Raw genomic sequence first — 15,363 nt, forward strand, 5'->3', positions numbered from 1 at the left:
CCTGCCAAGCATGAAGCAGTCTTTCACTTAAATTGGAAGATACATGTCACCCAGCACTCAATATGGCTTATGCAACCCCAACAACATCTAAGCTTCGAGATCAGCTCTGCTAGACAGGACCTCAATGTACACCCTAGACTGCAGAAAATGCTGCACACCAGCCAAGCTCTCCCTGAAGCTTTAGGAGTCATGTCTGTTGCTGATGGGGTCCCCTGCGACCACAGGGATATAAGCATAACTGTACTGCTTTGTAGTTTTCTTTTAGTCCACTTAATAGAATCTTTAGCCTGTGTTAAGTTGTGGGCGAACATATCAGATGACACAGTGATTCTTCCAAAGCAGCTCTTTATTTGTAAGCTGGAACAGAACTGAACTGAGGAGCTCAGTCAGCCTGCTTATATAGAGCTCCACTAGAATGCAACAGTAACCATTTTCTGTAACTAGCCAATCACTGAACGTCACTTTCGATCCTTCATTTGCATAACTATCTACTGTATCCCCCTGCTGGCCCAGGGTGAGAACTTCAGTACATAACAGCCTGCACCCTATTTCTGTGTTCATTGTGTTCTGAATCCAAAGAGAATATTGGCCCCAAGGCAGAACACAAGCATCAATTTGCCACCATATGGGGGGCAGAACAGAAGAAGGTTTAGCTAGAAGGAGCTACAGCATTTTTATAATATTCATTTATACACTAAGATAATAGTGGGGTTTTTTTGCACATCATTGTTTACTTATCTAAAAACAATTTTTAAATCATGCTTTTCAGCCAAAAATAGAAGGCTCCCAGAGTGACTAACAAATCATAGAAACATAAAAGCCCCTGCCCTTAGCTTTACAATCTAAAAAGACCCAACACAAAAGGAAAATGGATTGTGAAGGAGGAGGAAACAAGCAAACTTAGATTCAAGTTCTTAGTTGCAAGTTGTTCTAATGACCAGCTGGAGAAGGGAAAAGATCACAAAATTGCCTCACCCCTCATATGCCCTGTTCTCTACAGCAGAGAGCATCTTGTTATTATCTGTGTGGTGTTTGGTTTATTGGAGTTAAGCCAGACTTTTGACAAGGGTGAAAGTGAGGGTTTGAAGGGGGAAAGAGGGGCATTGCTTGGGGAAAGTCCTGAGGACCAAACTAAGAGGCTTGGATGGCTACATTCAGCTTCCAGGCCTGAGGTTCCCTATGCCCAATCTGATCCAATCCAATCCCAGTGACACCCACAAACCAGTTTGGTTGCATAGTGTTATGACATCATCACATCCAGTATTTGAGTTTGAGTGGGTTGGATGAAAACAATAGTCACCAAAGAAGCCCTGAAGGGAGAAAAGGTACTGTGAACAGAAGGATTTTGTGGTGGTTTTTTGGGAGTAGGTGTGTGTCTTCCAAACATGGCTTCCTTGCTGAAAAGAAAACTCGGATAACCTTCTGTTAACCCCTAGAACAAACAATCCCTATACGTGTCTGTGGAAGTTTTCTTGCCAGCCAATTGTTCTATCCCCACACAATCTCACCCATGACATTAACTCATTTTACTAGGGTTCTGTCAGTCATGTAAGGCCTTCACCATAACTATACATTGCAAAAGAGCTGTTTTATTATCCTAGGAGGAGCTGACCTGGAAATATCATTGGCACAAATACAGCACTCTCTATAGCCTGCCCAAGAGGTAATTGGGTATTGATGTGTTTGTTCAAGGAGGTCTCATGGTAGCAGAGCCACCATCCATATTCCATAGCTCAATCCACCGGGTCCATCGGAAGCTGAGCAGAGTAGCAATTGTTGTGTTGACAGCTTTATGGCCCCTCTACCTCAGCTATTCAAAGAACCACATTATGTCTATGACGTTACCAAATCTTCCCATTTGGAAGTCATGTCATTGTTATTTGGAAAGGGCTAGGCAGCCTCACTGGAAATGCCTTTTGATGGGGGCTGGAGAGATTTTTATTTTTGCATTGTCAAATAATCTGTTAGGAGTCAGCATTATGTGCAGAGGAGTAAATTGAAAAGGAAATGCTTCTCGGACTTTCAGCATGTGAGGTGAAGAGGAAAGGAGAAGTTATTTAGCTCAACATACCGAAGGGGGAAATCATTTGCTCTTGAGCTCAATTGTGGTTTTCAAAGGTCAGCGGGGAAGACCTTTGCCTGGTGACCTTCCCATTCCAGCTCATCTCTCACCAGGGACGCAACAAACCCAGAGTGCTGCATCCCAGGGGTCTCCAGCCTTTTCAGACCCAGGGACACATTTTGAAATCTGTTGTGGGCACCACTACAAAATGGCTCAGTGATAAGCCTCTTTTCCTGTTGGTTTAAAACAATGGTTTGAATTATATTTATTTAAATCAATCCAGGCTGCTGGACACAAAGGTAGAAGAAAAACAACAACACCCAAAAGTATTTCTTAAAAAATAGGACGGACAAGGGGCCTCAATTTGCACAGGAGGCACCATGGTGCCCACAATCTTCATTTTGAGGACCCCAACACTAGACCATACAAGCACCATTTTTATGTCTTCTCCCAAGGCACTGTGATTGGAGTGCCCTGGGAAAACAATTAACCCTGTTTAAAAGCTAGACCTGCCCATCGAAACAAAAGATCCCCTCCCCTCTCGAGCGCTGAGTGTTTTCCCAGACAGGTTGGTTTCAGTTCTTATGATGAGGATCTAACAAATCTGCCTTGTTTGGAGAGCTGAAGTCACAGCACTACTTGGAAGCCTAAGGTCCCTGAGATGCCTTGAAGCACCTTGTAGATGTTACAACCTGATCTGGAAAGGTGAAAAACTTTCCTGAATCATCCTAATTCATCTCATAATTTGGGGTGCACCCAGAGCTGATACACCCCCAATATTAGTCCACAACGAATGCTCACCCCTAATAATAAATGAATGTTGTTATTTTAAAACTGAGCTGTTATTTTAAAACAGACCCAGAAAGGTCTCCAAGTAACTTACAATATATTTTAAAAATAAACGTTAAGTAAAAGCACATAATAATATAAGCACACACAACAACACGGGCAATACATAAAAAAAAAGCCACAAAGCAACTCAGCCCATTACAGCAGCAGAAAGTTTTGGTGCACCCAATACAGCAGCAAAAGAACATTATCATAGTTCATCTAAAGCCTGTGGGGAAAGGTAAGCTTTTACCTGGTGCCAAGAGAATGTTGGACAAGGCACCAGGCAGAGCTCATGAAATTCTCTTTCATTCCTTGCTGGAGCTAAACAAGACATAGCTATACAAATTAGGAGGCTTTGCTGCCTTGTACTGAAAGAACATTGGTCCATCTAGCTCAGTAGGGACTGGCAATGGCTCTCTGGGGTGTCAGGCAGGTATCCCTCCCAGCCCTACCTAGAGATGTTGAGGATTGAATCGGATGCCTTCTGCATGCAAAGGAGATGCTCTGCTGCTGAGCTATGGTCCTTCCCCACATGAGCCTATGCAAACAGAGTTGTCTCCTTTGCATTTGTGGTAAGCAGCTAAAGTACATAACAAAGGTTAGCTGCACTAACTGTAAGCAATGAGTGAACTTGCTGGACAGAGGCTTGCTGAGCAGAGATCCAAGTGCTGTTTAGCCCCCAGGAGCAGAATGCATGAGAGAAGTCTGGTCCATCACCCCCCCCCCAAATACACTCAGTCAACTAGCACTGAGCTGATTAGCTAAGGGGCAGAGCATGTCACAGTCAGACTGCAATTAGCCATGCTAATCTTGCCATTCGCTCCTGTCTCTCCTCTTAGCCCTGGGACATAAGTGGGTCATTCCCTAATTCTGAGCAGATGAGCATAGGATTCCATGGTGATCTTTGCTGCAACAGGGGTGCTACAGGCATGCTCTTATTGTTATCTATGGCATGCTGAAGGGGACGCAAAGCGCACTTGCCCAGCCCTTAGGCTGCTCCCTTAGGTCATGGGTAGGCAAACTAAGGCCTGGGAGCCGGATACGGCCCAATCGCCTTCTAAATCTGGCCCACGGATGGTCCGGGAATCAGCATGTTTTTACATGAGTAGAATGTGTTCTTTTATTTAAAATGCATCTCTGGGTTATTTGTGGGGCATAGGAATTTCTTTTTCTTTCTTCCAAAATATAGTCCGAGCCCACAAGGTCTGAGAGATAGTGGACCGGCCTCCTGCTGAAAAAAGTTTGCTGACCCCTGCCTTAGGTGGTGCTTCTCCCCGACACTAGAGCTAGTATTGATCACGTGATCCAACAGATCCTGGAGCTCGGCCCGGTCTCAAATGAAAACCTGGTTTCAGAAAGGTTTCACAAAAGGACAGGCCAAATGACAGAGGATGGAGAGACTCCCCTATGAGGAAAATGCTGTAGTGTTTGGGAGTTTCTAGTTTAAAGAAAAGGCAAGTAAGAGATGAGATGATAGAAGTTTATAAAATTATGCATGGCATGGGAAGAGGGGCTAGAGAATAGTTTTCTTCCCCTCTCCTAACATTAGAGTGGGCACCCAAATGAAGCTGAATGTTGGCAGATTTGGAAAAGATAAAATAAAGAATTTCTTCACGCAACTCATAGTTAAACTATGGAACTCACTCCCACAGGAGGTCATGATGGACTTCAACTGGGGTGACTTTAAAAGAGGATGGGACAAATACATGGAAGAGGAGACTATCAGTGACTACTAGCCATGATGGCAATGCTCTGTCTCCGCTCTCAGAGGCATTATGCCTCTGATTACCAGTTGCTGGAAATCATGGGTGGGCAGACTGCTGTTGTACTCGGGTCCTGCTTGAGGGCTCCCCACAGACAACTGGGTGGCCACTGTGAGAACAGGAGGGTGGATTAGAGGGTCACTGGTCTGATCCAGAAGGCTCTTCTTATGTTCTGACCTGGAGCCCCCTTCCCCTTCCAGCTCTCCCTCTCTCTTTTTCCAAATCTGGCTTAGCTGGCTTCTCAAGCCAGCCGTGGGTGGGACTTGGAGAAAGGAAAAGAGGTTGCTGTGAATGGGAAATGAATTTTCCATGAGAATCCACTTCAACTTCTCAGTAATAAGATATTTGATTCACTCATTGTGTCGCTGCTTGTTTTCGTTTCACAAGTTTTCGCTGCCTAGCCATGAAGCTAAGATTGAAAGCCAGGGCGTTTGGTAATTAAAGACGGGCCCAGCAATCCAAAAGTTGCACTCCTTCCCAATGCCAAGTAGTAAATCCTTTAATGCTTCTGGATTTTACACTCCAGTTTGGAATTTCCCAATGGTATTTAGTAATATGCTTATTGTATTGGTTTTAATTCCAGGGTCAATGGAGTTTTCACCAAAAACGCTAACTCCGTACAGTAGCTGACATTGATTGGAAAGAATGCTGGGTTGTATTTACAAAACCTTTCTTTTTCTAGCAGAAGTTCCATGTAGAAGCTGATGGCCCCAGCTTCAGATGACCCCATATTTTCTGTTGATTATAAATGAGTGTCACCCAGAAGAAGGCAAAGTCTTGTCCCCTACTGCCCTAGTAGATTTAGGCTAAGCATTTAGGCGCCTTCACTATATTTCCCCCCCGCACCTGCTAAAAGCATTCTTGTGAAGACAAGTCTACACAGATGCTTAGAAAGTTTAGGTAATTTCAATCTGTTTTCTTATTTTAACTTTTATATGTTTTAAAGTAAGGTTGTGGTCCCTCCCCCCTTGGTTTTACTGTTTTATCTTTTGTAAAACACTGAGGTGTGTGGTTTTTTTAAAAAAAATCAAGTGGTGTATAAATTTTATGAAATAAATAAAAATAATAATTTAACAGTAAGAGCACTTTGACTGCCCAGACTCAACTCGACAACTTCGGTGAGAACTACTTCACTGAAATGACATGCTCATGTTTAATATCTCACATGATGGCATAGATGCCTTGCGACTCTGTCGGAATGTTAGCCATTCTTTCCCCCAATGAGCAGCAAGCTTTCTTGTTTATTGGGGAAGCAAAAGTTCAAATTTTAATTCAAGATTTGTATAGTGGCAAGTTCCTTACTTGACTTCATAAAATGGCAAGATGTACCCAAAAGTTTAGCTGTGGGGGGATGCACACTGGTTTCTAGCTTTCACAAGTGAACTGAAACCTCAGCAGATAGAAACTATAGCCCTCTGGATCATGTTCCATGCATATGGACCATTCGAAGCTGCTGTCTACCATTGGTCCATCAAGCTCAACATTGTCTACACCAGTCATCCCTAAACTGGTGCTCTACAGATGTTGTTGGACAGCACCCCCCAACCATTTAGCTCATTACTTGCTTGCAGGCTTCCAGTTGGGGCAACTGGTTCAACACAATGAGAACAGGATTCTGGATGATGCTGGGCTCTCCTTAACAAGGGAGCTCACACCTATGACTGTATTACACTGAAGTTAGTACCATTTGGTTCTCATGAGGTGGCATGCACCCTAATGAGACCATTTGGTCTTTGTGGGGGGGAGGCAGTCAAGGCAGCAGCGGTGCAATGCTTGTGAAAAGCAACACCCAGAGGTGTTCCATCCCTTAAGCATTTTGAGCTTTTTTGGGTAGTTTCTCTCAGGGGGTATATATGCGTGTGTGCATGTAGTCCTTCTGAAAGGTTTAACAAGTCAGGCTATTGCAGCCCCCAAGCACTTGTTGTCCCTTAGACAAATTGGCAGAAAAGGAGGCAGGCAAAGAGGTTTTTTTTGCAAGTGACATTCCATCAAAGCAATATGGAAGTGTTTAAAGGGAAAGGGCTGGCACATGGGGGTGGGGGGAGTCGAGATCTGAACCTTTAAATTACAGCCATTCCCGGCCTAATGATAAGTAAATAAACAGTTCACAGCTGCACGGGGACCAAACAGAGAAACACATCGATCTCTTGGAGGCGTGATTGGCGAGCAAGTAATTAAGTGTGAAATGTGAGCCCTCCATCATGTCAGCAGGAGATGCTGGAGGTCTCCAGTTGGACAACCCCCTAGGATTAACCCTTCGAGCACCCTTGGGTGAACTGCAGAACACTGATCCAAAAGAAAAGAAAGACACTTGGAGCCGCAGAAAGCTCCCTCTGAATAAGGGAGGGAGTTGCTTGTATGAGACCATTGGGAATGTAGCTGTAGCTGTAGCTTTTCAAAGATCGTGAGGGCTGGAGAAGGTGGAGTGGTTAAGGCAGAGGGAGTCAACCTGGTGCCCTGCAGATACTGCTGGACTCCAACTCCCATCAGCCCCAGCGAGTGGTCAGTGGTCAGAGATGATGGGATTTGGAGTCCAGCGACATCTGGAGAGTTGCCATATTGGATATCTATGGGCTAAGTGGTGTCCAAACTTTTTTCAAAGAGGGCCAGATTTGATGAAGTGAAGGGCCATGAGGTTGTTGAGCTGTTTATATTATTTTACTCCAAAGTTGTTGAGCTTTGTTTAGGATTTTACCCCAGGAATTAAACTGCCACAGGGGCCAAATTAAACCAACTGGCGAACCGGATTATGCCCCCAAAATGGACTTTGCCCATGCCTGGAGGGATGAGCTACAAATAAGTAGGACCCAGATTCAAATATTGCCTTTGCCGTGCACTCTCTGGGTGGCCTTAGTCAAATCACTCTCTGTTAGCAACATCTGCAGTATGTAGATAATAATAGTGGCCTGCCTTACAGGACTCTTGTAAGAGTGCAACTCTATAATGTAAATGAACCTTCAAAAGCACTGTATTATTATTATTATCATTATGTCCAGACTGGTTTTTAGAGTCAGTTATTACTGAGCTCCCTCACATCAAATGTATGGTGTGGCAATTAACCTTTGACATGCTCCCCCACAGCCAAAGTGTGGCATGCATCTTAAGCATCCACAAATGGGCAGGTTCCTTTTGTTCATGGTCAGGAAGACTGAGGTCCAGTGGAGGATTCTGCCAGCAGAAAGAGGGGAGGCAATTTTCACTAATTTTCCCTTCAGCCCCTTGCACAGTTTTTCAAGCTGCTCCAGGGGGTCCCCCAGTCCTCAGAACAGATTGGTTGTGGGGTTGTTTTTGTTGGGGTTTTTTTTTTGGGGGGGGTACAAGAGACTGCAGAGGGAAGGGGAAATTGATGGAAAAAACATATCCCCTTTCCACTCTAGTAAACATCCTGTGCGGAACCCTGTTCAGGCGGTGCTTCCATAAGCAGAGACCTAGTTAAAATCTATGGCCCTGTGCGTAGAAATCTAGTGTATCAAGGAGCAAACTAGGCAGTTGCCCTTCTCCATAATATTCACCTTTTTTTTTTAACATGGAGGGTTTTTAAAAAAATATGTAGGAACATTGATTCTGCAATCCCAGCATGAATTTACCATGTGATATTTCTGATTGTGTAGTTTGTCTATCTAGTGGCTGTAGGGGAAATGCTGCAGAGATCACAAAATGATCGCCATGATTGTTCAGTTCACACATTTTATTTGACCAGGTGCACACCTTGAATCCCCTTCCACCCCCACCCACCCGTCTCTCTTAAATGCAGCTGCCTCTGGGGTGAGATCCATCAGCTACTTAAGAGCTTGCAGCATTACACCCCTGCAGGTCAGGCTCTCACGGAAAATGTCATTGCCAGCTGTAGCTGTCAGGGAAATCAGATCAGTCCAATTAAATTACCCAGATTCCTGGAATTTGGTTGGGAGACAAGATTAACACCAATCCCCTTTCAAATTGGGGTATGACCTCGAAATAGCACCGAGCTACTCAATCTGACGTTCAGCGTTCACTTTGCATTTCTGGTTGTGTTGGCAAGGCATGAGTGAGAATGTGTTTAAACAAAAACATTGCGAGATGAAACATTTCAGATCATAACACCGGAGAGGGATTTGCATTAACAAGCCAGGAATATTAAAGGATATATATATAAAAACACACACACACACATAGTACAAGGCATAAATAATGTCCAAGCTAAAACTGTGCTCTGTTGCAGGCAAGATGGATTTTTATTTTATTGTATTTTATTTGAAGGAAAAGGATGGAAGCAGGGTTGGGAAGGAGGTGGAACTAACTGGCTGAGAGGAACTGCCAGTTTTAGTATCTGGTGAGGAGGAAAGAAAGCAATTACCACAAGTGAAGAATTCCCAAGGCAAGAAGTGCTGACTTTTGGAAAGAAACTCGCATCCTCCTCAATGTCTCGGTCTTTGTGGGTAAGTTTTGTCCACTCACTCTGTTCTATTTTGGGTTGCATACACACCATACCTGTAAAGCACGTTCAATGCACACACCTTTCCCAGGAGAATCCAGGGAACTGCAGTTTACCTTTGAAGAGCTACAATTCTGAGCATCCTTAACAATTTACAGTTCCTAGGATTCTTTGGGGGAGGGGAAATGTGTGTTAAAGGTTTGGTATCTGTTCTGTTCTATTCTATTCTATTCTATTCTATTCTATTCTATTCTATTCTGGTGAGAAATGCTTTTAACAAGCAACAGGTGAAACAAATCTGACAGATAGAACCTAGTCCTGCAGCTGAAATGATCCAGTGTTAGAGTCATGCTGAATCGGACCAAATGTACAATATAGCTGAGCATTCTGCCCCCAATTGCTTTGATTTATTGCATTTCTATGCCACTTTTCGGGATGCAGGTGGCACTGTGGGTTAAACCACAGAGCCTAGGATTTGCCGATCAGAAGGTCGGCGGTTTGAATCCCCGCGACGGGGTGAGCTCCCGTTGCTTGGTCCCTGCTCCTGCCAACCTAGCAGTTCAGAAGCACGCCAAAGTGCAAGTAGATAAATAGGTACCGCTCCGGCGGGAAGGTAAACAGAGTTTCTGTGTGCTGCTCTGGTTCGCCAGAAGCGGCTTAGTCATGCTGGCCACATGACCCGGAAGCTGTATGCCGGCTCCCTCGGCCAGTAAAGTGAGATGAGCGCCGCAGCCCCAGAGTCGGTCATGACTGGACCTAATGGTCAAGGGTCCCTTTACCTTTTACCTTTATGCCACTTTTCATTCAAACGAACCTCAAAGCAGCTTGCAAACAAGAAATAGCAATAACATAACAAAGCATAACAGAACATTGCAGCTACAGTATAAATCACAGAAAATAATTACCAAATCGTCAGTAAGACAACCACAATCTATAAAACACTATTAATGAAATAGTGACTAACAAATAAGCTAAACATTACAGCAAAAGTCATATTATGTGATTAACAAACAAACACAGCATTTAGAATCTATGATAACACCAGATAATAAAAATAAATGGCCAGCCGGAAGCTACCGAGAAGCCCACAGGGCAGAGCATGAAGAGCAGTCCCCCTCCCCGCTGCTGTTATTCAGAAGCAGGCCACTGCCTCTTAACATGGAGGTCTGTTTGGCCACCATTCCTTCTAGCACTCATGTCCAGAGGTGTGTGCTGGTGCTTGCTTAGCCAAAATGCCATCACTCGCACTTAATACATACATATTAAGCAACAGGCTTGGGAGGACCTCAGCATTTTCATAAGTTATTTTTTTTAAAAAAAATCTCACTCATTAGTCCAGTTAGTAGAGCACGTGACTCTTAATCTCCGAGTTGTGGGTCCAAGCCCCACATTAGGCAAAATAATAAAAATAAAAATAAATGCTGCATTGCAGGGAGTTGGACTAGACACCCTTGAGGTCCCTTCCAACTCTACATTTCTATGATTCTATTATCTTTAAAGAGGTGGGAGATACCTAACCGGGGCTTGCAATGGGGTCAGGGACTCCCTAAACACTCCATTGAGGAATGAGGATGTTTGGTGGTCAAGGACGGCTGCCTACCTGTCGGACGGCTGGTGGAAGCATGGCAAGTCCAGGTTGGGAGGAGGTTGGAATGGAATATTTTGAAAGAGAGCACAGCAGACTGAACACTGAACAGGAGGAATTCTATGATGCAACATTCCATTTCAGGTCCTACTTGTCAGGACTATTAATCACGGATAGGCTATTTGTTAATAGGCTATCCATTGCTAGGCCAATCTTTATGAATTTGTCTGACTTAAAATCACCTTAGAAGAAGAGGAAGAGTCTGGATTTGATATCCCACTTTATCAGTCTCAAGGCGGCTAACAATCTCCTTTCCCTTCCTCCCCCACAAGAAACACTCTGTGAGGTGAGTGAGGCTGAGAGACTTCAGAGAAGTGTGACTAGCCCAAGGTCACCCAGCAGCTGCATGTTGAAGAGCGGAGACGCGAACCCTGTTCACCAGATTAGGAGTCTACCGCTCTTAACCACTACGCCACACTGGCTCTTAGTTTGTGGCCACCCCTGCATCTTGTGGCGGTGAGTTCCACTGTGCGATGCAAATGACCTTTGAAATTTTGGCCACACCCACCTTGGCATGTGTCCCCCTACCCAAGGTCTGACCACGGGTCAATGCAGCTCTCAGTCCAGAAATGGTTGCTCCCCACCGCTCTACCCGAAAGCAATAAAATCTCAGCACATGCAATGTCAGGGGTTGGGGGAGGGGGGTTCTACCCAGTGAAGACCAAGCCCCTCTTGTCTCCATTTGTTGTATGCAGCAGGAGTAACACCTGAATGGGGCTGGTGATGACTTCTGGGGCAGTTCACAGATTTATTTATTTTTTTTAAAAAAATATGCATTTACATTCTGGTTGGTGTTCTGCCAAAAAGAAAGAAGGTACCAGGTCATGCTCAGCTTTTATCTCTGTACTTTCTTAGCTTATGCCAAAGGAGGGGCCAGGTGATCCTCTGTCTTGCCACTCGAGGGGTGTGGGGCTCTTAAGTAACATGCCTAACATTTCACTCTGTGGGCTGGATTTAATCACGGACAAATGAATTTAGGCGAGATCGTAAAGGGTCGCGCCCAGCACCTCCAGCCAAAACAGTTTTCGTTGGGTTTGCCCTTGCTCTTTGAAACGTTTGCAAATTCCTCAACATATTAATAACAAAATCTTACTGTAGGCAAAGATTTTGAAGGGGTGGGGGAATCATTGCAGTTGGGTTATAAAGGGCAGCAGCACAATGGAAAGTGCGTTTCAGTTTCATAGGCTTGGAAGGGGTTCAGCAGCAAATACATGATCAGAAACACATTGAATGTAACTGATATTAGATGCTTACATGAAATGCCACTATTAAGATAATACATATTAATTCCTTATTTGTACAATGGTCTAAAGAATAGGCCGTACCTTAAAAAAGAAAAGAAAAAAGAGTTGTGGGCCAATGCTACTCCTACTCGGAGTAGACCCATTGAAACGAATATTTCAGTGGTTCTACTCTGTGTAGCATCAGATAGAACACCAAAATTCCTGACCCTAATTGTTGTTATGGTTTGGCTTGGGAGCAGTTCCTGTGAAACCTTCTTCTAAAAATGTGGCAGTAGAATCAGAGAGTCAGAGGCGTGGTTGAAAGTCATCAAGCTCACCCCTTGACTTGAAGCAAGTAGTATCTCCAACAGTAGTATCACCCCTGGACTTGAAGCAAGTAGTATCTAGGTGGCTGTCGCCAATGGAAGCTAAGGCAGTTAAAAAGTTAAATATGGAGTCTAAATGGCCAAGATATTGGGAAATTCTGGAAAAGGAAGGGGACAGACTGAGATTGCAGAGTTTTGAGAAACTAAAAGGGAAAGTGAGAGATTGGCTGCACTATCATCAAATAAATGAAGTGTTTAAAATGGACAGTAAAATTGGCTTCCAGGTGGAAAAATCAAAATTGGAGACTGAATTGTTAGAATCCAGCACTAGAAATTTGTCAAAAATGTATAATTTGCTGCTGAAATGGAATACACAGGATGAAACGGTTAAATCAAGTATGATTAAATGGGCTCAGGACATTGGTCATAACATTATGTTTGCTGACTGGGAGAAGTTGTGGACCACCGGGATGAAATTTACGGCATGTAATGCCTTAAGAGAAAATATTATGAAGATGATCTATAGGTGGTACATAACCCCAGTCAAGCTTGCAAAGATTTACCATTTGCCTGATAATAAATGTTGGAAATGTAAGGAAAAGGAAGGCACATTCTTTCACCTCTGGTGGACGTGCCCGAAGATTAAGGCATTCTGGGAAATGATCTATAATGAACTGAAAAAGGTATTTAAATATACCTTCCCTAAGAAACCAGAGGCCTTTCTCTTGGGTATTGTCGGCCAAGGGGTGTTAAAGACGGATATAATTTTTTTTATGTATGCTACAACAGCAGCAAGAATACTCATTGCGAAGTACTGGAAGACACAAGATCTACCCACTCTGGAAGAATGGCAGATGAAGGCGATTGACTATATGGGCCTGGCAGAAATGACGAGCAGAATCCGAAACCAGGGAAGAGAAGCAGCGGAAGAAGAATGGAAAAAATTTAAGGACTATTTAAAGAAATATTACAAAATTAATGAAAATTAAAATGATGTTGGACTAGAAAATAAATGGTTACTATTAGCAATGGATAAGATAAGGAGAATAAGGAAGATTAAACTAAAATTAAAATAAGGGAAGATTTGCTGAATAAATGATTAGAAATTGGAATACAGAAAAGGGAGGCATGAGGAAGTCAGAGAAGTAAGGTATAAGAAAATAAGATCTGAAATTGTACTTGTTTTTGTTTGTTTGTTTGGTATGTTTGTTGTATTGTATTGTTATGTTTTTGTTCTTATAAAAAAATTCTTTAATAAAAAAAAAAATGAAGCAAGTAGTATCTCCAACAGATGACCACCCAGCCCTTGTTTGAAGAGCTCCAGAGAGGGCTATCTTCCACCCAGTGATAGCTGAGGCCCAACGGGACTGGTAGGGCAGAAGACAAGGAGGTCAACAGTAGGGGGAGCCAGAGCAAATGATAAGCAGAGCCAAGTAATCCCAGTTTTGTCCCCAACCTGCTCCCTGCTGAGTTCTACGAGGACAACATGAATGTAAGCAAGAAGGCACACAGATCAGGGTTGGCTGAGAATTGTTAGGAGACTGCTATTCCCTTCTATAATTCTCAGAGCAGTTTAACAACCAATCCCTCTTCCCAGGGAACTCTGGAAACTGTAGCTCCATGAGGGGAGCAATGGTCTCTTTACAACTCTTAGCAAACTAAACTTCCCAGGATTCTTGGGGGTGGGGTGGGGGGAGGCATGACTGTTTAAAATGGCATGAAACTTCTTTAAACCTATAGTGCTGAAGGTTTCTGAGGATGGAGCTCTTTACCCTGGCCTTTGACACCTGGAAGATATGTTTGTAGCACCCACCCTGCTATTGCAGCTGTAATTTGTTTTAAGCTGTTTTTAATGCTAAAAATTTTAATGGCTGTAACCTGCCCTGGAATCTTACAGCGAAGGGTGGGTAAGAAATTGAAACAGCAACGAGAACTGGCAAGTCTGCCAGGGACCTTCTGTGTGTGTGTCAAAGAGCACGTTCCTATACTGAGCTATGCCCTTTCCCCTTGACACGGGATCAGATCTTTATTTCTTTTTTAAACAGATCTCTCCTTTTTTAAGCCTATTTGCTACTAAATCGGAACACTTACTGTCAAATTAATAAACGTGTTGTTTTGTATGCAGCATATTTCTCAGTGTATTGTCTGTTGCCATTAAGTTCTGGTCTCCCCCTCCCCTGTTTGTTGTCTAACATTTATGTATATTTCTATGTATGGTATTTTCAATGCATCAGATTCTTCTGGATCAGACTTTGGTTCATATAGTCCAGAGATGGGCAAGCCTGTAAATGATGGTGTCTCTCAGTTTCTCATTTCCTTGCTTTCAGTCTTAAATTCAGTTCTCCACATTTCTGCATCAGTTTGTGACCCCTCCAAAAAAAATTCCTTACAAAACTTTATCAGCATTTTAGTATTTCTCTTAATGCCTTTTTGCCCAATGTTCACATTTTTATAAGCAATCTTCTCTATTATAATGCACTTAGGGATGTTATTTTCGCAAAAATATGTGTGCATTCCCCTCCCCCGCACCATTTCCCCTAATATGCAGACTTTTGCAAACTATTTTGCTCGAATAACTGAATCTCAACATTCAGGGCAGCGTGAATTTTGAAGGAGGCCTGTGTTTCCATTTGGGCATTATTCTTGGAAGTGTGAATAAAACGGGTTCACATGAAAATGCAAACCAAACCAAATTTCTTCCCATCCCTAATTCTGATAGCCTGTTCCCCACAGTGGCCAACCACAAGGGAATCCCACCAGCAAAACTTAAAGGAGTATTTTTCATAAACTGATTGTTCCCCCCAGTGCCCTTTGGTGTTCACGGGTATATTCAATGGTGGATTTATGGTCTGTGGGGCCCTGAACACAGCCCTCTTTTTGTGTGTGTGTGTGGGGGGGTATTCCTTCACCCAAGTAGCATGAATGTGTCTGAAAATAGGTCAGAGCTAAATGCATAAGAATGAGTTAATAACACAGGTTATCTTTCTTTACTATTATATTATTAAACTGTGCTTTTTGTTTCTCTTTAGTGATATGTATACATAGAGAGCTATAAAAAGAAAACACCACCTTCTGTCAGAAAATGAACTTTATTTAAGG

Source organism: Podarcis raffonei, chromosome 8 (assembly GCF_027172205.1).
Source record: "Podarcis raffonei isolate rPodRaf1 chromosome 8, rPodRaf1.pri, whole genome shotgun sequence".
NCBI lineage: Eukaryota > Metazoa > Chordata > Lepidosauria > Squamata > Lacertidae > Podarcis > Podarcis raffonei.